Raw genomic sequence first — 22,552 nt, 5'->3', positions numbered from 1 at the left:
TGATTAAAGGATAATAATAATAATAATAATAATAATAATATAATACAGCTGTGATGAAATAGTGAGAACAGCTGATCATATATAGATCATCTATTTTACATAATAAATTCACAACCTACAGTATACTGATAAAGGAATTAAAACCTTTCTTTTTCATCTTTAAATGGTGATTTGCGGTAATTGAATCTATAGTACCCTTCCCAATAGAAATGGCAAAGCATCTCACCTTTGTTCATGAACATGGTGAGTAACAGTCATACAAATCATCATTGAAAAGATATAAAAACTGTAGTCAATTGTAGTAACCAATTGTATTCATAGAAAAAGATCTTTTTGTTAATAGGTAAAGACAGTGGCAGTGGTTTAACTGGGTGGGTGTGGGTTGTATGCTCCTGTAACATACACATTGGCCTACTTGGCACCTTTTTATGTACCATAACCAGTTCTGTTGCCAGATAGAGACAATTTGACAGTGCAATGGGACTAACACAAGATGGTGCTGCCCAGGGATTACATCAAAATGGTGGCTTCTGCAGGAGAAGGGGATAAAGTGCATTTTCCATGATAGCTGAAGACCGGTGTGGAGAGGAAACAATGGGAGAACTGAAATCTCATGGTGTAAACACCGGAAATGGAGCTTATAAAAGGTGACTGTTTTTTTTTTTACTCTATACTTACCTTCACTTCAAAACCTGACTACTCTCAGTGTTCAGTGGCATGGCTGTTTTAAAGTGTAGGATCACTATTATGAATTACCTTAATGTGCTAAAATATTGCTTGGCTGCAAGTCTTTAAATTTAAAGCCCCTTTGGAGGCTGTATGATTTTTGTTGTAACCTTAAAAATGTTCTACAAACATATTGCATGCCACATGGGTCAGGGCATAAATTCATCCCAGTCGACCGGAGGTAAGTCAGAGTTGCCCCCCTCCCCCCCCCCCATTAAAAAAAAAAGAGAGAGAAAACTTATATGATATATAGGGGTACATTTACTAAGCAGTGATAAGAGCGGAGAAGTGAGCCAGTGTAGAAGTTGCCCATGGCAACCAATCAGCACTGAAGTAACATCTATAATTTGCATACTGTAAAATGATGCAGAGCTGCTGATTGGTTGATGGGGAAATTTCTCCACTGGCTCACTTCTCCGTTCTTAACACTGCTTAGTAAATGTACCCCATAAACACATACGACTTACAGAATTATATAGAGACCACAGTGAATTGTTAGGGCTCAAGCTACACTGTGATGCAGCCGTCTGCAGCATGCGGAATCAGAGTTCACAATAGTTCTGAATATATTACTATCTGATGGTAAATTATTTGTAAAAGGGATGAAATATGGTTTTCTCCAAATAATAAACTGGATTATGTGAAAAACAGAAAGAATGGAAAAGTATTACCTTGATCGTGGTATTCAAAAGCAATGGGAAGATAACTGAAAGAAAGTGACTAGAACAAATGTGTTTCCAGAACAAAAAGTTAAAGAGGGGTAGTGTGTGGAATGTATTCTGTTTGTAAATTGTAACATTAACATTTTCTGCCTGTATTTTTTGTGTGTATATATATATATATTAGCCAATTAGCTTACGCATGGAAACAAATTTTTTTTTAGCTGTTGGTAATTAAGAGCCTGATTCAGAAGCGGACGTCATAGCAGCTGCTACTACTGCATCTGTATGGTAATGCTGTGGTCGATGGGCATCCTATTATTTATTATTACCAATTATTTATATAGCGCACACATATTCCGCAGCGCTGTATAGAGAATATTTGGCCATTCACATCAGTCACTACCTCAGTGGAGCTTACAGTCTATGGGGCAGATGTATTAAGCCTGGATAAGGCATAAGGAAGTGATAAGGCAGTGATAAGTGCAAAGTGATAAATGCATCAGGCAATCAGCTCCTAACTGTCAATTTGCATATTGAAGCTGATTGGCTGGTTCGTTTATCACCTTGCACTTATCGCTGGTTTATCACTTCCTTATGCCTCCTCCAGGTTAATACATCTGCCCCTATATTCCCTACCACATGCACACGCACAAACATTCACACTAGGGTTAATTTTGTTGGGAGCCAATTAACCTACCAGTATATTTTTGGATTGTGGGAGCAAACCGGAGTACCGGGAGGAAACCCATGCAAGTACGGAGAGAATATACAAACTCCACACAGTTCTGCCGGTGTGCACACAAAAGGCATACTATTGATCGGACATTGGCCTCACCATCTAGACAACAGCGGTACCCTATGATTACTTAAGATCTTCAACGGTACATGGCCGCCACTGCCAATGGAACTGCGTCTCTCCATGCAGCCCCTGACATCAACATGCCTCCGACACGCCTGCCATCAATAGCCTACTCCCAGTCATCACCATGGATTGCTCTTCAAAATTGCATATATCTCCATTCAATCTGATCTACGCCCCACCCCCTGCAGTAACTATTGGGACACATGCACAGTGTGTTTGGGTGAGTGTGCAGAAGTATATTACTTGCATCTACCTGGAATCACCCTATATGTTCCAAGATGTCTTTAGGATTCTTATGATTATTATTATTATTATTATTATTTTATTTTTATTTTTTTCAGTATATATAAAGTGTACAACAATTTCAGAGAGATACACAAACATTACATTTTAAATTAAACAGCAACAAATGGGGGAAGAGGCTGATGAGATCATAATACAATCTAAAGTAAAGGGGAAAGGAGACACTTAGTATGAGCAAACTGGACGACATTGTGGTGAATGGAAAGCAGAGAGACATGGGGAATAAGAAGAGTTAAGGTAAGCCTTCTGAGAAAATGATTTTTGAGCTACAATAGAAATGTTCTGAGGGTGAGTCCCCAATTTGGGTCCCACTGATTTTCCACCCAACACTATTTATTACTCTAAAAAGAGAACCAGCTTTGAAAACACCTAAAGTGGCCATAAATAACAGAAGATTGCTTTGAGTACAAAATGTGTTCTTTTGAAAATAATAATACTTACTGTATGGGTAAAAAGACTCCTGATTGCTTGTCCTCATTCTTTGTCTGTGCTAGAACACCTAATTGCACTATAAAAAAAGGAAAAAGTATTGTAACATGGATCAGCTATAGTTGTGATATGACCTCCTTTTAATTTAGAAATAAATGCAACTTAAGTAAAGCATAAAAAATGTGGAGGACTAAGTAGTTCTACTCCAACTCCATTATTTGCTGCAATACCAGTGAGGCCAGTCATGGCCTTCACTTATAACTTCTGCATAGTATTAAGGAACACACATATTGAGCTACATTTATAAAACAGAATAGACAATCTTCAACATCAGCAAATGTTTGTTTTTTGTAAACTTTTTATGTTTCAGAAACATTGCCCGAGGAGATCATTGTATTGTTACCCACCATCGCTCGGCTCTAGACTATAACTAATAATAACAGCAGGGAATGTTCTCCACAGAGTCCCATATCCACTATTTCCTGCCGCTGGCCACAGCTGTCTCCTGATGGAGTCTGGCATTTTTCTACATTGAGGGGCAGCCTCCAATTCTTGGCAATAGGCCTGGGCATTAGGGACTCTGGCATCCAAGTGTAATAGACTGCTAACTGTATCAAGTCAGAGCAGTACAGGTAGCACATGACAGTTGATGCATTGTGACAGGGCCATAAGTAAACATTGAGCCCAATTAATGATTGTTAGGAATTGCACAGCTGCAAGGAAGAACCTGTGCAATCCTGAGTCATTCAAATTCTAATGCAGCAGGAGGCATCTGTAGGTGATAGATGCCTCCTGTTTGCATTAGCGAGGATCCACATGCTGCATCTGACGATGCAGCCTTGGATTACCGTTGTGACCATCAGTTGCGAATCCCAATGGTTTTAGGCACTGGCCAGCCTGTGTAAGCTTAAGCTTTGAGCAGGCTGGCCAAAGGATCCGAATGTCTAGATACAGATGTGTCCAACAATGCAAACTCTGGACCATCACACCTTCAAAATGGGTGTGACACGCCCCCATTTTGGACAATGGTGCAGGGTGCTGCCCTCACTCTGCCCCCCAAATACAGCAGCATGTTAATCATGCTGCGGGTGATGGGGCTACAAGTGACATTGCAATACCTGTTCTCACTGGCGTATCTATAATGGTTGCAGTGTGTGCAGTGCACACGGGCCCCTGTGTCCACAGGGGGCCCATACCACACACACTGCACCCATTTCTTCTATACTTACCTTTCTGGCGTCCATCGGTGACTGTTTGTGGGCCCCCTACTCTCCAGTAGCTGTCACTACCACTGCTATGCTGCTAGCACATGGAGCACTAGAGACTCTGCACAGTGCCAGAGTCTACAGCGCATGCACAGGACTCCAAAAAAATGGCACGGCGGCCATTATTCCGGAGTCCTGCGCATGCGCTGTAGACTCTGGCACTGTGCCAGAGTCTCAGTTCTGAGAGCGCTAACAGCGGCAGTGATGGCTACAAGAAAGGATGCCTCTGCCTGCTCTGCACATGCTTAGCATCGTATTTGTATGCAAACCATTGGGTTTGCCTACAAATATGAATCAGGCCCACTATACGATAGTGGCAAGTGCTACTGTGATAGTGTGTATTTTGTTAGACAGTGGAAATTGTATATAAATATTACATACAAAGGGACCAATACAGAGTTGAAAGTCAAATGGGAGTACATTATGCAAATGTAACATGCTAATTTCTGCACACATACAGTAGGTTATGTATCTCGAGATGCCTATGTATTTGCATCGGTAGCATATAGATGTGTCCTTTCGTATTGCTGCTTCAGTCATGCAAAATAGCGCCTCTGGCGCACCTGGTCCCGGGCTAATACGATGGGCGATGGGACCCTGCATCGGGAAGTGCATACACAATTACTAGGGATAAACGGGTTTGGTTCTCTGTGAACTGATCCCCCCCCCCCCCCCGAACTTTGAGATCCCAACCCTGAGTCAGGCTCAGTCTTTCACGCCTAACTTGGATCCAATAAAGAGGCAAAACATTATCATGCCGCTGTCGGATCTCGCGGGTTTTGGATTCTATATATAGTCCCGGTGATCAGCACCATCTTCACTCCAGACTTGGAGAGTGCACAGTAAGGACGTGTTTACTTCTGTGCTGTATTCTGCGCTGTAATGGGATAGGCAGGTTAGGGAAGAGGGGCAGGAGAGAGCAGAGAGGGTGCAACAGGAGAGTTGAGTTAACCTGGGGTGCTGCTTGTGTAAGTGCGCTGTGACTGTCACTGTGTTAGGGCTCTGCATAGTAGACAGTGCACTGCATATAATATACTGTGGCTGTGTATAGAACCAGGTGCTGTTCTCTGTCTATAAGGGGCTGTGTACTACCGTACACTACTGCTATATATCCTCTGTATGTGATCCAAAGCAAAAAATATATATCTATTGGTGCATCACTCGGACTACTAGTACAGCGTCTGCTGTACACTACTACTATATATCCTCTGTGTGTGACTCAAAGCAAAAAAAAATTCTATTGGTGTGTCACTCTGACTACTAGTACAGTGGCTGCTGTACACTACTGCTCACTGGCGTTTCTATAATGGGTGCAGTGTGTGCGGTGCACAAGGACCCCTGAGTCCAGAGGGGGCCCCCACCGCACACACTGCACCCATTTTCTAAATACTCACCCCTCCAGAGTCCCACGTCGAAGTCCAATGCAGTGTTACAACTGGTGCTGTGGCCATTTTCACGGAGTTCTGCGCATGCGCAGTACAAAAATCACTGGAAAAATGGCCACGTGCCATTTTACCGGAGATCTGTGCATGCGCAGTAGAGTCTGAGTGCTCTAGTGCTCAGACTCTCAGCGCTGCCGGCAGAGAGGAGGGGGCCTGAATGGAGGAGGCTGCACCCGGGCCTCCTCCTCTCAAAGTGCCCCTGCTACTGCTATATATCCTGTGGGTGTGATGACTACCAGTACTGCCATACACTACTGCTATATATAACAAGAAAAGTTACCAAGGAAATTGGTCTGGCGCATTTGAAAAAGAGAAGAAAAAGAAAGACTGTGTTGGGGCACACTTAAATGAAAATGATTAAAACATAACTTTTAACTACGTCAAGTAAAATAAGATTTATACACAGAAGGACACAAAACACTTAAAAGGTTTTCACCTCCACATTCAATATATTGTTCAATGTTATTGAAACATTATGTTCTAGGAGATCCACAGAACATAAACATAAGAGTATGCCAAGGTGAAAATAGTAAAAATTAAAATAAAATCACTGTGGATATAAAGGAGATATGTATTGAACAGACGTAGATATATGATGAAAAGGACTGGGAAGGTTCTGTAACGGAGGATACTACATATTGGATATTAATACAGTCCTTTTCATCATATATCTACCTCTGTTCCCTTATATTTATTTTAACATACACCTGTTGGATATTCATGTTCAGGACTTAAAAGCACCATATATTTGACAATTACAAAGTCCATATGTTTGTAAGTGTGCCTATAGTTCAATACATATCTCTTTCTGGATATCCACAGTGATTTAATTTTCATTTTTAATATTTTCACCTTGACATACTCCTATGTTTATGTTCTGTGGATCTCCTAGAACATAATGTTTCAATACCATTGAACAATATATTAATGTGGAGGTGAAAACCTTGTAAGTTTTTGGTGTCCTTCTGTGTATAAATCTTATTTTACTTGACGTACTTAAAAGTTAAGTTTTAATAATATTCATTTAAGTTTGCCCCAACACAGAGCCTTTCTTTTCCTTCTCTTAATCATTGTTTACCATTGACTCTGGGAGCACCACCAACTATTAATACTTTAAGACCCCTTTGGGATCTTTTATCCATCTATATACTGTTGGTCTTTAGAGCCATATACAATAAATAGAGCTCTTTTCTAAGATTATTTATTCCAGTGCGGTACCAAACCAAATCTTCTCCGCATTTGAAAAAGAGTTGCTTAACCTGCAGCTGCTGACTGGAGGGATAATTAGTCCCTTATAGGTAATAGAAACAATAAATGTAAAAACAGCGCTAATACCTGGATATGGTATATATTGAATGAACATTTATTTAAACATGGGAATAAGTTCCGATAAAACAATAAAAATCACAACATTTAAAACAAGAAAATCTGGGCTTATGGTTTCATGGACCTATAGGCGTTGCTCCAGGTAGTTGTAAGTGTTCCAATTGTGCCCAGCTCCTGTGGTACAATGCCTAGAGGTCCGTGAAACCATAAGCAGCGAATCCACTGTGTTATACAGTCTGCCAAAGATCAGAGCTTTCAATAGGACTATCATCAGGTCCGGAATCAAGACTAACAAAGGGTCTTCTGTCATCTTTACCAGTGGACTACAAATCACACTGCTGTGTGTATCCCCAGGACTGTGGCTATTATCCATGGACGCTATTTATTAATAGGACCCAGTCTCCTACAAATGGTAATATCCATATCTATTTTGCTGTGCTTGCCCTGATTTTCTTGTTTTTAACGTTGTGATTTTTATTGTTTTAGCAGAACTTATTCCCATGTTTAAATAAATGGTCATTCAATATATACCATATCCAGGTATTAGCGCTGTTTTACATTTATTGTTTCTACTACTGCTATATATGCTCTGTGTGTGTTCCAGATCCAAAAATATATTTCTATTGGTGCATCACTCAGTGATGACTACTAGTACTGCCGTACACTACTGCAATATATCTGTGTGTGAACCAGAGCAAAAAATATATTTCTATTGGTGCGTCACTCAGTGACGACCAGTACTGCCGTACACTACAGCTATATATCTGTGTGTGATCCAAAGCCAAAAATATATTTTTACTAGTGCGTCACTCAGTGACGACTAGTACTGCGGCTGCCATGCACTACTGCTATATATCTGTGTGTGATCCAAAGCCAAAAATATATTTCTATTATGTATTTGAAAGGGGTGCTCTGTCTGCTGTATCTGAAAGGGGCGAACTGTCCATCCTTCCAGGGGCTCCGCCCCAGTGTAAAAATAAAGTAATAAAAGCTAAAAACAAAAAGACTAAAATTATAATTATAAAAAAAAATATTTTTTTTTGTTTGTGCTGAACCCCAGTGTACTATACAATTTTAATTTTATTTTCATAAGTACTGTGACACTGCCGGTCAGACCGCAGTATATTATTTACTACTCATAAACACATTGTGCGATGCTGTCGGTGTAGTCAACTGCAGTGCGTAATTATTATATCTATGTATTTATGATTCATTTGTGCGACACTGTAACCACAGTGCGTGATATAAAAAATACTTCTACATATTTTTGACTCATTTGGCGACACTGTAACTGCAGTGTGTGATATAAAAAATAATATATGTATTTTGATGTAAATTAATATTTTGTGCTGTGTCATGCCAGTATACATCCAGGGACTACAGCTTCTCCATCCATCTAGGTGTGTTCTGTCTGTCCACCCAAAATAAAAGACATCTTTTTTTTTAAATATTTTGTGCTGTATCTTCCCAGAATACATCCAGACGTGCTCTGTCCATTTCAGGGTGTGGTGTCTATAGCTCATATTCTTATTATAACTTATTGTCCTATTTTCATAACTCTTATTATCACCACATTGTAATAAATTAAAATTAATATTATTAATAATAATAATTATAAATTAGATAAATTTAAATTAAATTAATATAAATAAACTCCTTACACTCAAATAGTGAACTTTCTGCATATCGAAGATATCTTGGAGGAAATTAAGAATTTGATTCTAAATAAATGAAATAAATTAAATTAAAATAAATTGAAATTAAAATAAATTAAATAAATTAAATCTAAAATATTGTCTTTTTTATTCTTCTTTGCCTTAATCATCTTTTTGTGAACTGAAATCTTGAGTCCTAACTAAAGCGTCTTTTTTTAAATACATTTTTTTTTCTATTTTGTCCTTTCAGTATATACATCGAAGGGCTGCTGCTGCTCTGTCCAGCTACCTCGGTGCAACCTTTTGGCCTAAACTACATAAAAACAATATTGTGAGCTGTGAGGTGTTCAGAATAGTCTGGAAATGAGTGGAAATGAATGTTATTAAGGTTAATAATACTGTAGGAACAAAAACACCCCAAATTCTGTTATTTTAGCTGTTTTGATGATTTTTTTTTCTTCAAAAAAATCCAAATCTAAAACCAAAACCCGCAAGGGTGGGTTTAGCAAAACCAATCCAGACCTAAAACATGAAGGAGATCCAGATTGAAACACAAAACACAAAACCAGAGAAATGGCCTAGCGCACCCCCTAACAATTACACAATGCAGGAGACGACGGCGTGATCTAACATGCCATGCTGCTATTTGCAGCATGGCATCTTTAGCAATATATTTGGATGACCCTGCAGCATACACACTTAATGATATGCCCAATTTGTCATTCCAATTAGCCTGGAAATAACAAATCATGCCAATATTGTTCTAGTGTGTACCCACCCTTATTATCAGGGCCGGTGCGAGGGTGTTTGACGCCCCCCTGCAAACTAGAAATTTGCACCCTCCCATATTTATTAAAGGAATAGTGCACACCAAAATGGTGTGGTATCACAAGGAAGGGGTGTGGTCACACAACAGTACCCCAATATAAAGTACGCCACACAATAGCACAATCTTATTCACATTACACTGCACACAATGCCCCTGATTCACATTACATCATATACAGTAGTCCCTTATGCTACACAGTAGTACCCCTTATACAGTAGTGCCCCTTATTCACAATGCCCAAAATAGAACCCCTTATACACACTGCCCATAGTAGTAGCGCCACTTATACACATAATGCCCACAGTAATGCCTCATACACATAATGCCCACAGTTGTAGTACCCTTTATGTACATAATTCCCACAGTAGTAGTGCCCCTTACATATACTGACCACAGTAGTTGTGCCTCCTATACAGATAAAGCCCACAGTTGTAATGCCGCTCATACATATAATGCCCACAGTAGTCATACCCCTTATACACATTATGACAGGTAGTTTTATAAATTACACTGGGGAGGAGGGGGGGGGGAGAGAGAGTGAGGCAGAAAGAGAGACTGTGTTTTTTTATACTGACATTTGCTCCTAAAGCAGCTGTCTTCCATCAGAGGCAGATTGTATCAAGGGATGGAAAGCTGCAGTGCTACCTGGCTACCTATGTGACAATTTGAATCTTGACAGATACACAGCAGGTCTCTATCATTGCCTTATTTCATTGGTGAATACCACTATACCATCCAGCAGGACTATCACAAGTCCAGTAGTGTTCCTTGTGATCTTTTGCACTTTGGTTCAACACAAATGTTGGCTAGCACATCTAAATATACCCTATAAAGGATCATTTTTACGAACGAAATGTGTATTCTTTTATTTGTTTATGTGGATAAACAAATATGATAATTACCCCTGAGTTAGTCCTTTGGGACGAAACGCGTTGGTTCTGTGTCTTCTTGATACATACATGACCTTTTTTGAACTATTTGGCAAGAAAATTCTGCTTGATTAAATTAGAACTATTCCCTATGTGTATAGTTTTGATTATATCTGTATTGTGGAAATTGTGAATACATTTTATATATTTTATATTGTTCTTTAATATTTCTGATTCCGACTAATATTAGCAACCTCAGAAATTGTGTTCCATGTTTTGTGTGTGGGCCCTTACTAGCATAGGGCTTTTTTAGAGGTACAACTGACTCCTGATTTTAGCGCAGTGGGGTATTTGATGTATATATATATATATATATATATATATATATACAAACAAAGAACCCAGCACTCACCAAAGTAAACTCACTTATCCTCAACAATTCAATAAATAAATGATGGGGGTTTAGTTAGTGGATTGGCCAATGCACGGAAGCCTGCATACCGATTTTCAAGGTACCCCACCTTCATGCAGGTCCTACACTATCACAGAGTCTTAAAACCTGACTACTTCACTGCTGTTACACACATCATCTGCCTGCTAGATTTAATGTGTACCTGCCACACCTTTATGGCTTTTAAAGGTACACTAGTCACCTTTTGCACTGGCTCAAAGATGATTGCTAAGGAACAGCTGAGACAGGTTCAGGATAATAAAGTCCACAGAGGGGTGCATGAGAAAGCTAGTGGCCACGGTTAATAAGAGCTAACCATAGATTAACCCCATCGTATACACACAGAGAAAAAACCACAGCACTCACCACTTACCACTCACGGTTAATAAGAGTCATGTAGCCCATGACTCTTATTAACCGTGGCCACTAGCTTTCTCATGCACCCCTGTGTGGACTTTATTATCCTGAACCTGTCTCAGCTGTTCCTCAGCAATCATCTTTGAGCCAGTGCAAAAGGTGACTAGTGTACCTTTAAAAGCCATAAAGGTGTGGCAGGTACACATTAAATCTAGCAGGCAGATGATGTGTGTAACAGCAGTGAAATAGTCAGGTTTTGAGACTCTGTGATAGTGTAGGACCTGCATGAAGGTGGGGTACCTTGAAAATCGGTATGCAGGCTTCCGTGCATTGGCCAATCCACTAACTAAACCCCCATCATTTATTTATTGAATTGTTGAGGATAAGTGAGTTTACTTTGGTGAGTGCTGGGTTCTTTGTTTGTATTTATTAGAGCGATGTGGTCATGGGCTACATGCACCCCGCCCTGTGAGTGGTAAGTACAGCTGTGTACCCCGCTTTTGTGGTGGAGAGTGCTGTGTTACATGCACCCCACCCTGTGAGTGGTAAGTGCATAGCTGTGCCCCGCTTCTGGTGTGGTGAGTGCTGTGGTTTTTTCTCTGTGTGTATACGATGGGGTTAATCTATGGTTAGCTCTTATTAACCATGGCCACTAGCTTTCTCATGCACCCCTGTGTGGACTTTATTATCCTGAACCTGTCTCAGCTGTTCCTTAGCAATCATCTTTGAGCCAGTGCAAAAGGTGACTAGTGTACCTTTAAAAGCCATAAAGGTGTGGCAGGTACACATTAAATCTAGCAGGCAGATGATGTGTGTAACAGCAGTGAAGTAGTCAGGTTTTAATACTCTGTGATAGTGTAGGACCTGCATGAAGGTGGGGTACCTTGAAAATCGGTATGCAGGCTTCTGTGCATTGGCCAATCCACTAACTAAACCCCCATCATTTATTTATTGAATTGTTGAGGATAAGTGAGTTCACTTTGGTGAGTGCTGGGTTCTTTGTTTGTATTTATTAGAGCGATGTGGTCATGGGCTAAATGCACCCCGCCCTGTGAGTGGTAAGTACAGCGGTGTACCCCGCTTTTGTGGTGGAGAGTGCTGTGTTACATGCACCCCACCCTGTGAGTGGTAAGTGCATAGCTGTGCCCCGCTTCTGGTGTGGTCAGTGCTGTGTTTTTTTCTCTGTGTGTATATATATATATATATATATATATATATATATACACTAAGCTCAGAACATCCAGCGGCACCAGCGGCACTAACTCTGGACCGTTACCTACAGACCTCCAGTCATGAGCACCATGCGGTAATAGCAGCGGCGGGCATGGCTCCTTTCTCTACCCTTGGAGGTGTGGACACACACCTTCTCTTGGTCCTCAAATTACACATCCCCTCTCTTCAGAAGGGGATGCACGATACCTCTCATACTACTTTATCCAGAGTCCATTGATTCTCCTAGGATCCCAGGTAATCTGAAATGTAAGAAGGACTGAGACCTGCAACTTTCTACAACTTTCTACAATTCTACAATTCCTTTGCCATTGAAGTAGCAGCCTTTCATCTCTTCTGCACCGTGAGTGGTGTTTTTCGGCATATGTGATGTGTCTAAGACCTAATACGTTACAGTTCTCTTGGAATGTCTCAGTCACACCTGGCATCTTGTGTCACAGCTGTTAGCCTGAGGAGAGACGCTGACACCGAGGACCATGCTGAGAGGAGGAGTGTAGACCGGAACTGGAAGTGGTGAGACAGAGAGTATGCGGTGCAGAGCTCCAAGCTCGGAGCGCCGGGCTTTGAGTGAGCGCTGCTAGTCTGTGCTGCTAGCGCAAAACTAGATTGTGTGTTGTGAGTGTGTACTGTGCGCTGCTAGTGCAGGGTGTAAGTGTGTCTTGTGTGCTACTAGCTCCTAGCCAGCACATAACACAGACATACAGGTAGGTGAGGGGCCCACAGGAGCGGGCATCGGTGCGGATGAGGTGCCTGTAGGACCAGGCATGAGAATGGAATGGGGATCGGTGATCATGGAAAGGGTCACTAAGTAGCTTGTGAGGGACACCAAGCTCCTTGTGGGGGTCGTCCCTTGTGGTGGTCTCTGTGGGGTCCAGATCTCTGTCGCCCACTGTCATGCGAGAGCCGGACATGCAAGTATCATCATCTTTATCATATACTTAATTAAATACTGATGCTCACAAGTAGAGGGTAATCTGTATATGTGTCCATTTTTCTGTAATTGTACTTAAACTGGATTTTAGTGCTTTAAGTGGATTGTAGTGTGTTTTTAGACAGGTCTCTATACACATAAGGGGGATATACAGTACTGTAATTTGATTTACATATAAATTAAAGAGTATACCACTGTAGATAAGGGATTTAGGGAGAAGGATTGATAATCTCAACCAGTGTATATTTTGTCAGATGTATGCACACTTGGAGTAAGTGTTCCCGGGTGAGTACCTCTACACAAGATGTGAGTAAATGGTCTATTTGGAAGTCCAGGTGACTAATCTAAGGCAGACCATTGCAACACTGATGGAGATTGCCAATCTTGAACAAAGTTTGCAGCTCACTGTGGATGCATTAGGAGAGAAGGAAAAGGCAGAAACACAGGAGGATGGAAAGGTAGGCAGTTGGGTTAAAGTTAAAAGGAGAAAGAGGTGAGCCAGCTCTGAGTTGAGCAATCCCAGCAGATTCACCTGTTTAGATGAAGATACTAGGGATGGCAGCACAGAATTGGTAGAGCTGGGGGAGATTGTTTCCTCTACCAACCAGAGGAGCGGTCCTTCTGGCATAGAGGGGAACAATGTCACTGAAGCACCTAGCCAGATTGTGGTGGCAGGGGATTCAATCATTAGAAAGTTAGATATGGCAATCCGCTAATGGGGCCGCGATCGTAGAGTGGGTTGTCTTCATGGTTCTTGGGTACGACATATCACGGATTAGGTAGACAGATTTTTGGGAGGGGCTGGGAAAAACATGACGGTCTTGGTACATGATGATTACAGGAATCTAGGTTGGAAACTTAAAGCAAGGACATCTAAGGTAAAATTTTCTTAAATATTACCTGTGCCACGCTCTAGCACAGGGAGGCAGAGGCAAATTAGGGAGGTTAATGTGTGGCTAAAAGATTGGTGTAAGAAGGAGGGATTTGATTTTTGGAAAACTGGACTTCTCGGTCATGATGGATTGCACCTGAATGAGAAGTGGGCAGATGTGCTTGAGGGAAGGATGGTTAGAAGGTTGGAGGAGATTTTAAAATAAGCGGCAGGGGGGAGGGAATAGCAGGAAATTATGAGAGGATCAATGAGAGCAGTAAGGAGGGATGGATTCAGAAAAATGGGGGTGGAGAGGGGAGAAGGGGGAAAAAACAGACAATAATAGTAAATCAGGGAAAGCACAAAAAAGTAAAGAATTTCTATCAATGTATTAAAATACTGAGAAGGGAGTAAATGACCTAAAATGTATGGTTGCAAACGCAAGAAGCCTATCAGGAAAAATGGGAGAATTAGAAGTGATAGCAACGAATGAGCAATATAACATCATAGGTATTACTGAAACATTGTGGGATGATTCTCATGACTGGGCAGTAAATTTGGAGGGCTATACTTTATAGATTAAAGAGAGAGTCTGTTCTTCTGATGGCACTGGTACGATCCACATATGGGGTCATTCCGAGTTGATCATAGCTGTGCTATATTTAGCACAGCTACTATCATCTTCCCAGACATGCGGGGGGATGCCCAGCACAGGACTAGTCCCCCCCGCATGTCGGTCCAGCCCCCCCCCCCCCCCCCCCCGCACAAGTACAAAAGCATCGCACAGCGGCGATGCTTTTGTACTTGAAGAGTAACTCCCGGCCAGCGCAGCTCCTGCGGCTGGCTGGGAGTCACTCGTCACTGCCCCGGGTGACATCACGAAGCCACTGCAACCCCCCCCACACGCAAGGTCCGGCCGTGTTTGCGTGGTCCCAAGTCCTAGGTCCCAAGGATCTATTGGAGGTGCAAACAGAGGCTGAGTGTGAAGCATTCCCTGGAAAAAGGTGCAAACATCCTGTAGATTTGCAATTTTCCTTAGGAACTATATGGTTAATGTTGACACTTGTACCTTCAGGTAAGTTATACGGAGACCTCGTTCCATTCCAGCTTAAATAAACGCTAGAATTCTTGAAACTCTGATATTTTCTGGCAGATCACCACTGAAAATAAGCATGCCATATTTGGTAGTAGATGTGGGCTGAGGATAGCTTCCTTGCTTTAAGCATCATTTGAATTACCGCTTGTGAAAAGACCTTTGCTTTTAATAAGAATGTTTCAAGTGCCACCCTGTCAAATTCAGTTGTGCGTAGTGACAGGGACCCTGAATCAGTAGATCTAGTCATTGAGGCAGTAGGAATGGAGCATCCACGGATAGCCTCTGCAAATCGGTGTACCAATTTTGTCTGGGCCACGCCGGAGCTATTAATATCACAGTGCACCCTTCCTGTATGAATTTTCTAATCACCCTGGCAACCGGAGGATTGGTGGGAAGACATATGCCAGCTTAAATTTCCATCTCACTGACAGGGCATCCACAAAGATTTCTTTGGGATCCTTTGTTCTTGACCCATATGCTGGTACCGTATTGTTCTGACGTGAAGCCATAAGGTCCACTTCCTGCAGTCTCCATTTGTTTACCACAGTCTGAAATACTTCTGGGTGCAAGGCCCATTTGCATGCATGAATGTCGTGCCGGATGAGAAAGTCTGCTTCTCAATTTAGGACTCCGGGAGGTATATTTACTAAAATTCCGAGTTTGTCCGATTTGTGTTTTTTTTTCGAAGTGGCAACACGGGAATTTACTAAGCACAAATCTCGGCAGTGTTTGAGCAATTCATAATGGTTTTCACGGATAAGTTCAGAAATACGAATAAATAGACCATCGGTCAAACGCGGCTGTTTGTTCATACAACACGGGAATTTACTATTCATTCGTATTTGGGTGTTAGTTTCTGAATGCTCTATTGCGGTCATTTTTTATTTGCGAATCGTTAAAAAAAGCAGCAAAAAAATAGACCTGCTTTTTCCAGGCGAGTTTGGATAATCATGCACGGATCAGTGAGATCTGTGCATGGTTATCTATGGGAAAGGGTCTGTTTAGTGTAAAAAAAAATTGTAAAAAAATTGCGTGGGGTCCCCCCTCCTAAGCATAACCAGCCTCGGGCTCTTTAAACCGGCCCTGGTTGTAAAAATGTGGGGGGAAAATTGACAGGGGTTCCCCCATATTTTAACAACTAGCACCGGGCTCTGCACCTGGTCCAAAAAATACGGGGAACAAAAGACGTAGGGGTCCCCTGTATTTTTAACACCAGCACCGGGCTCCACTAGTCAGAGAGATAATGCCACAGCCGGGGGACACTTTCATATTGGTCCCTGTGGCCCTGGCATTACCCCCCCCCAACTAGTCACCCCTGGCCGGGGAACCCTGGAGGAGTGGGAACCCCTTAAATCAAGAGGTCCCCCCTTCAGCCACCCAAGGGCCAGGGGTGAAGCAAGAGGCTGTCCCCCCCCCCCCATCCAAGGGCGGCGGATGGGAGGCTGATAGCCTTTTGTTTTAAAAAAAAGAATATTGTTTATTGTAGTAGAACTACAAGTCCCAGCAAGCCTCCCCCACAAGCTGGTACTTGGAGAGCCACAAGTGCCAGCATGCGGGGGGGGGAAATGGGCCCGCTGGTACCTGTAGTTCTACTACAAAAAAAATACCCAAATAAAAACAAAACACACACACCATGATAGTAAAATTTTATTAAATATACATGCACACTTACATTCATACATACTTACCTGTGTTGACACGAAGCAGTCGGTCCTCTTCTCCAGTAGAATCCACGGGATACCTGTAAATAAAATTATACTTACAAAAAATCCGGGGTAGATCGGTCCTCTTCTTATAAATTATAACCCAGGGACTTGGTAAAATAAAAAAATGGATTACTTGAACCACGCACTGAAAGGGGATCCATGTTTACAAATGGATCCCCTTTCCCTGACTGGCAGGACCCCCTGTGACTGCTGTCAAAGAGGGTCCCTTCAGCCAATCAGAGAGCGCCATGTCATGGCACTCTCCTGATTGGCTGTGCGCTCCTGAGCTGTCAGTCAGACCGCAAAGTTAAGTGGGTCACTTTTGTGGTTGGCCCCACTTAACCTCGCGGTCTACCGCAGACCGCAAAGTTCCCACCATTGGATACAATGGAGCGCCTATGCGCTACATTGTATTTACAGCGCGCAGCCTGACTGACAGCTCAGGAGCGCACAGCCAATCAGGAGAGTGCCATGACGTGGCACTCCCTGATTGGCTGAAGGGACCCACTTTGACAGCAGTCACGGGGGGGTCCCGTCAGTCGGGGAAAGGGGATCCATGTGTAAACATGGATCCCCTTTCAGTGCGTGGTTCGGGTAATCCATTTTTTTTATTTTACCAAGTCCCTGTGGTTCTCCAAGTACCAGCTTGCGGGGGAGGCTTGCTGGGACTTGTAGTTCTGCTACAAAAAGCAATATTCTTTTTTTAAAACAAAAGGCTATCAGCCTCCCATCCGCCGCCCTTGGATGGGCGGGGCAGCCTCGGGCTTCACCCCTGGCCCTTGGGTGGCTGGAGTGGGGGACCCCTTGATTTAAGGGGTTCCCACTCCTCCAGGGTAACCCGGCCAGGGGTGACTAGTTGGGGGGGGTAATGCCACGGCCGCAGGGACCAATATAAAAGTGTCCCCCGGCTTTGGCATTATCTCTCTGACTAGTGGAGCCCGGTGCTGGTGTTAAAAATACGGGGGACCCCTACGTCTTTTGTCCCCGCTATTTTTTGCGCCAGGCGCAGAGCCCGGTGCTGGTTTTTAAAATATGGGGGAACCCCTGTCAATTTTCCCCCCATATTTTTACAACCAGGACCGGCTCAAAGAGCCCGAGGCTAGTTATGCTTAGGAGGGGGGACCCCACGCAATTTTTTCCCAAAATTTGAACACTTTAAACACTTTATTTAAGCTACACAATGAAGCCCTGCACGGATCTCACAGATCCGGCCGGGATTCATTGTGTTTTGTCAGGCAGTGTTTTACTAATCACTCCTGTAAAACACTGGTTGACATTACAAATCACATCGACATCGGAAAACACGAATGTGGCAAACTCGGCAGCTTAGTAAATTACCGTATCAGGATTCAAAAAGTTGCAGTAAAATGCACCCGATAAAAAAATGAGTTTAAACACAACACAAATCGACTCAAACACAAATATTAGTAAATATACCCCCGGGTATAAATACTATGGACATGGCTGGATGATGAAGTTCTGCCCACCTTAATGTGTGGCTTACATCCCTCATTGCCATCCGACTGCGATTGCCTTCTTGGTGATTGAAGTATGCTACTGCTGTGGCATTGTCTGACTGAATCTTAATCGATTTGGCAAGAAGTACTTCTTTTGCCTGGGTGAGTGCCATATAGATGGTACGAAGTTCCAGGACATTGATTGGCAGACAACTTTTCTCTTCGGTCTAACGCTTCTGGAGAGAGTATTGCCCTGTTACGGCTCCCCATCCCTGGAAACTGGTGTCTGTTGTCAGAATCACCCAGTCTGAGATCCAAAAGGGTCGACCTTTGTCTAAATGGGACATCTGTAGCCGCCAGGCTAATGACTGGCGTACTTTCTGTGAAAGGGTCCTTGTCTGACTTTTTGTCGTCTGATGCTGTCCATTACATCTGAAGAGAATCAGAAGTTGAAGATGTCTTGAATGGAACTGGGCATATTCTACCTTGTCGAATGCCGAGACCATTGATCCCAGAATCCGCATTGCTGCATGAATGGATACTCTCCGACTGTGTAGCAATCCGTAAATTCTCATCTGTATTGTGGATATTTTGTCCAGAGGTAGAAAGATTTTATGAAGACTGGTATCCAAAACAGCCCTTAGGTGCGTCATCTGTTGGGATGGGACTAGGGAGGACTTTACCCAATTTATGAGCCAGCCATGAGTTTGTAGGCAAGCTATTGTCACTTGTAGATGGCAGTGGAAGATTTCCTGGGATTGATACATGATTAGCAGGTTATCTAAGTATGGGAAAATCCTTATTCCCTGACGATGAAGGTGAGCTGCCATCATCACCATAATTTTGGTAAATACCCTTGGAGCTGTGGCAAGCCCAAAGGGTAGTGCCTGAAACTGAAAATGTTGCTGGAGGATTGTGAACCTGGGATAGCACTGATGAGAAGGTGCTATTGGTACATGTAGGTAAGAATTTTGAATGTCCAGGGACACCATGAAATTCTCCGGCTTCATTGCCAGGATAATGGTTTGTAATATTTCAATATGGAATCGAGGCACCCAAATATATTTGTTCAGAGTTTCGAGATTGAGAATAGGTCAGTGAGACCCATTAGGTTTCTGAACCAGGAACAGGGTTGAATAGAAACCTAACCCTCGTTGTGCTAAGGGAACTGGTACTATCACTCCTGATTGAAGCAACTTCTGAATTGCATCTTGTAAAGCCCTGGACTTTGTTGCCACTGGTGGCGGGCTGGTAAAAAAATAACCGTTGAGGGGGGTGCTTCTTGAAGGAGAAGGTGTACCCATGAGACACAGTTTCTTGCACCCAGGTATCTGTGGTGGACTGCTGCCACACCTGTGCAAATTGAAGAAGTTGGCCTCCCACTCTGGGGTCCCCTGGGTGGAAGCCTGTGCCATCAGGCAGGAGACTTGTCTTCTGGCTTAGAAGTCGGGCACCTGGCTGATGAAGCCTGTTTGGCCTTAGTCGTGACAGTTTTATTTGTTTGAGACTGTTTAACATAAGCCTTTCCCTTTGCTTTAAGTTGTGGCCAAAAGGTCTGAAAAGCAGGGAATCTAGATTTTGATGTAGATGCTGAGGGAAATCCAGCTGATATAGAGTATGCTTCAGACATCAGAATACTGTCCAAGTCTGTTTCAAACAAAATATTTCTGACAAAAGGTAGCGATTCCAATACCTTTGTGGATTCTGTGTCAGCCTTCCATGAACGTTGCCAAACTACTCTGTGAGCTGCTATCAAGGAAGCTGAAGCCTGAGAAGCTAATATACCCATATCTAGGCCTGCTTCTTCCATATAGGCAGCTACTTGCTTTATATTAGTTACATAGGATAACTGTTTTCTTGTTCCACGAACTGAGAAATAATTTCCCAAAGCTTCCGAACAGCCTGACACTGCTTTAGCCACCCAAGCTGTGGCCATAGCTGTTCTTGTACTTGCCCCTGTTAGGGAAAACACAGACTTAAGATAACTAGCAATTTTTCTGTCTGTTGCATAATTTAATGATGTTGAAGGCAGAGGTAAGGTAGATTTGTGCACTAATCGAACTATGTGAGCATCCACCTTGGGAGGTATATTCCTTTTAACACAATTCACTGGTTGGAGATAGTGAGAAACCAATTTTTTGGGTAACTTAAACTTCTTACTGTGTGTTACCCAAGCCTCTTGTATAATTTCCGTCAACTGATCTGAGTTTGGAAAAGGAGTGTTATGGTAGTCTTACCATGGTTAACACTCTTTCTGCGAGGTACATTGGTTCCACAGAAAAACATTAGTGTGTAGAGTGGATCTTCATCCAGAGGCACCAACAGGCAAAAGCTTTAGATTGTCCCAGGATGCATTGGAGCCTCCTCTATAAACCCCGCCTCCAGGCACAGGAGCTCAGTTTCGTTAACCAGTCCAATGCAGGAGCAGGCAAAAGAGAAGGCAGATGTTAATCACATAGAACCAGATTCTCACGACAGGAGTAGGTATCAGCAGCTAATGCCATACAAACCCATAGAAGGTAGGTGCGTCAGGGTGGGCATCCTGTGGAACCAATGTACCTTGCAGAAAGAGTGTTAACCATGGTAAGTCTACCATAACTCTCCTTTTCTGCAGCAGGATACATTGGTTTCTGCAGGAAAACATTAGGGATGTGGATCTGGAATTCCCTACCAGAGGAGGTAGTAATGGTGGACTCACTAAATAAGTTAAAAAATGGATTAGATAAATTCCTAACTGATATAAATATCCAAGGCTACAGCATCTAAGTGATATATAATTTTATAATACACGTTGAACTCGATGGACATCTTGTCTTTTTTCAACCTCACCAACTATGTAACTATATAATTATGGGGTTATTCTGACCTGATCGCTCGCTGCAGTTTATCGCAGAGATCAGGTCAGAACTGCGCATGCGCTGGTGCCACAGTGCGCCAGCGCATGGTTGACAGCCGACGGCTATCACTGCATAGCAATCGCCTCTGCCTGATTGACAGGCAGAGGCGGTCGCTGGCAGCAAGGCGGCATTTGGCCACCGTTTTGTGGGGGTGGTCCGGCCAATACAGGCATGGCCGGACCATGTGGGGGGCGGGCCGCAGCATCTGCATGACGTCACATGCAGCTGCTGCGACCCTGGGCAGCAACGAGTAACTCCCGGCCAGCCGCAGGAGCTGCGCTGTCTGGGAGTTACTGTTCAAGTACTTGTGCAGGGGACGGGGGTGGCCTGACATGAGGGGCGCACTAGCCCTGTGCTGGGCGTCCCACCGCATGTCAGTGTAAGTGATCGTAGCTGTGCTAAATTTAGCACAGTTACGATCAGGTCGAAATGACCCCCTATGTCCTAAAGCAGTTCCTCAAGGGATGGGACGCGCCTTAGCGGGTATGAGAACCCGGCGTCCAAAGGAAGCATCCTGGGAGGCGTAAGTATCAAAGGAATAGAACCTAATAAACATGTTCACTGAGGACCACGTAGCCGCCTTGCACAATTGTCCAACAGTCCGAGTAGAATGGGCTTTAATAGCAGCAGGAGCTGGGAGTCCAGCCTGCACATAAGCTTATGCAATCACCATTCTAATCCATCTGGCCAAGGTTTGCTTATTCGCAGGCCAGCCACGTTTGTGGAAACCAAACAGTACAAAAAGGGAATCTGACCTCCTGATACAGGCAGTCCTTTCCACATAAATACGGAGAGCCCTTACCACATCCAAAGAACGCTCTTTGGAAGACAAGTCTGAAGAGATAAAGGCCGGGACCACAATCTCCTCATTAAAGTGAATAGATGACACCACCTTAGGCAAATAACCCCATCGAGTTCGTAGAACTGCCTGGTCACAGTGAAAAATCAAATAGGATGGACGATAGGACGAAGCGCTTAAGTCTGACACCATCTTGCAGAGGCAATAGCCAGCAAGAACAGGACATTGGCCGTGAGCCCTTTAAGGTCCGCCGACTCAAGAGGTTCAAATGGAGACTCTTGCAGGGCATTCAGTACAATAGCCAGATCCCATGGAGACACCGGAGGGACATAGGGAGGCTGAATCCGAAGGACACCCTGGGGTATATTTACTAAGCTCCCGATTTTGAC

At 43.1% G+C, this 22,552-nt stretch overlaps 1 long non-coding RNA gene across 1 annotated transcript in view; it reads left to right on the top strand.

The window, feature by feature from the left end:
- The first annotated feature begins 461 nt into the window (after window positions 1-461).
- The window catches only part of LOC135058084 (uncharacterized), a 101,384-nt gene continuing 79,293 nt past the window's right edge, over window positions 462-22,552 (top strand). The window contains exon 1 of the long non-coding RNA XR_010244586.1: window positions 462-647. This is a non-coding gene — a long non-coding RNA (uncharacterized LOC135058084). The remainder of the gene's footprint in view (window positions 648-22,552) is intronic.

Source organism: Pseudophryne corroboree, chromosome 3 (genome assembly GCF_028390025.1).
Source record: "Pseudophryne corroboree isolate aPseCor3 chromosome 3, aPseCor3.hap2, whole genome shotgun sequence".
Classification (NCBI taxonomy): Eukaryota; Metazoa; Chordata; class Amphibia; order Anura; family Myobatrachidae; genus Pseudophryne; species Pseudophryne corroboree.
This window is presented reverse-complemented; position numbering and strand designations above follow the sequence as displayed.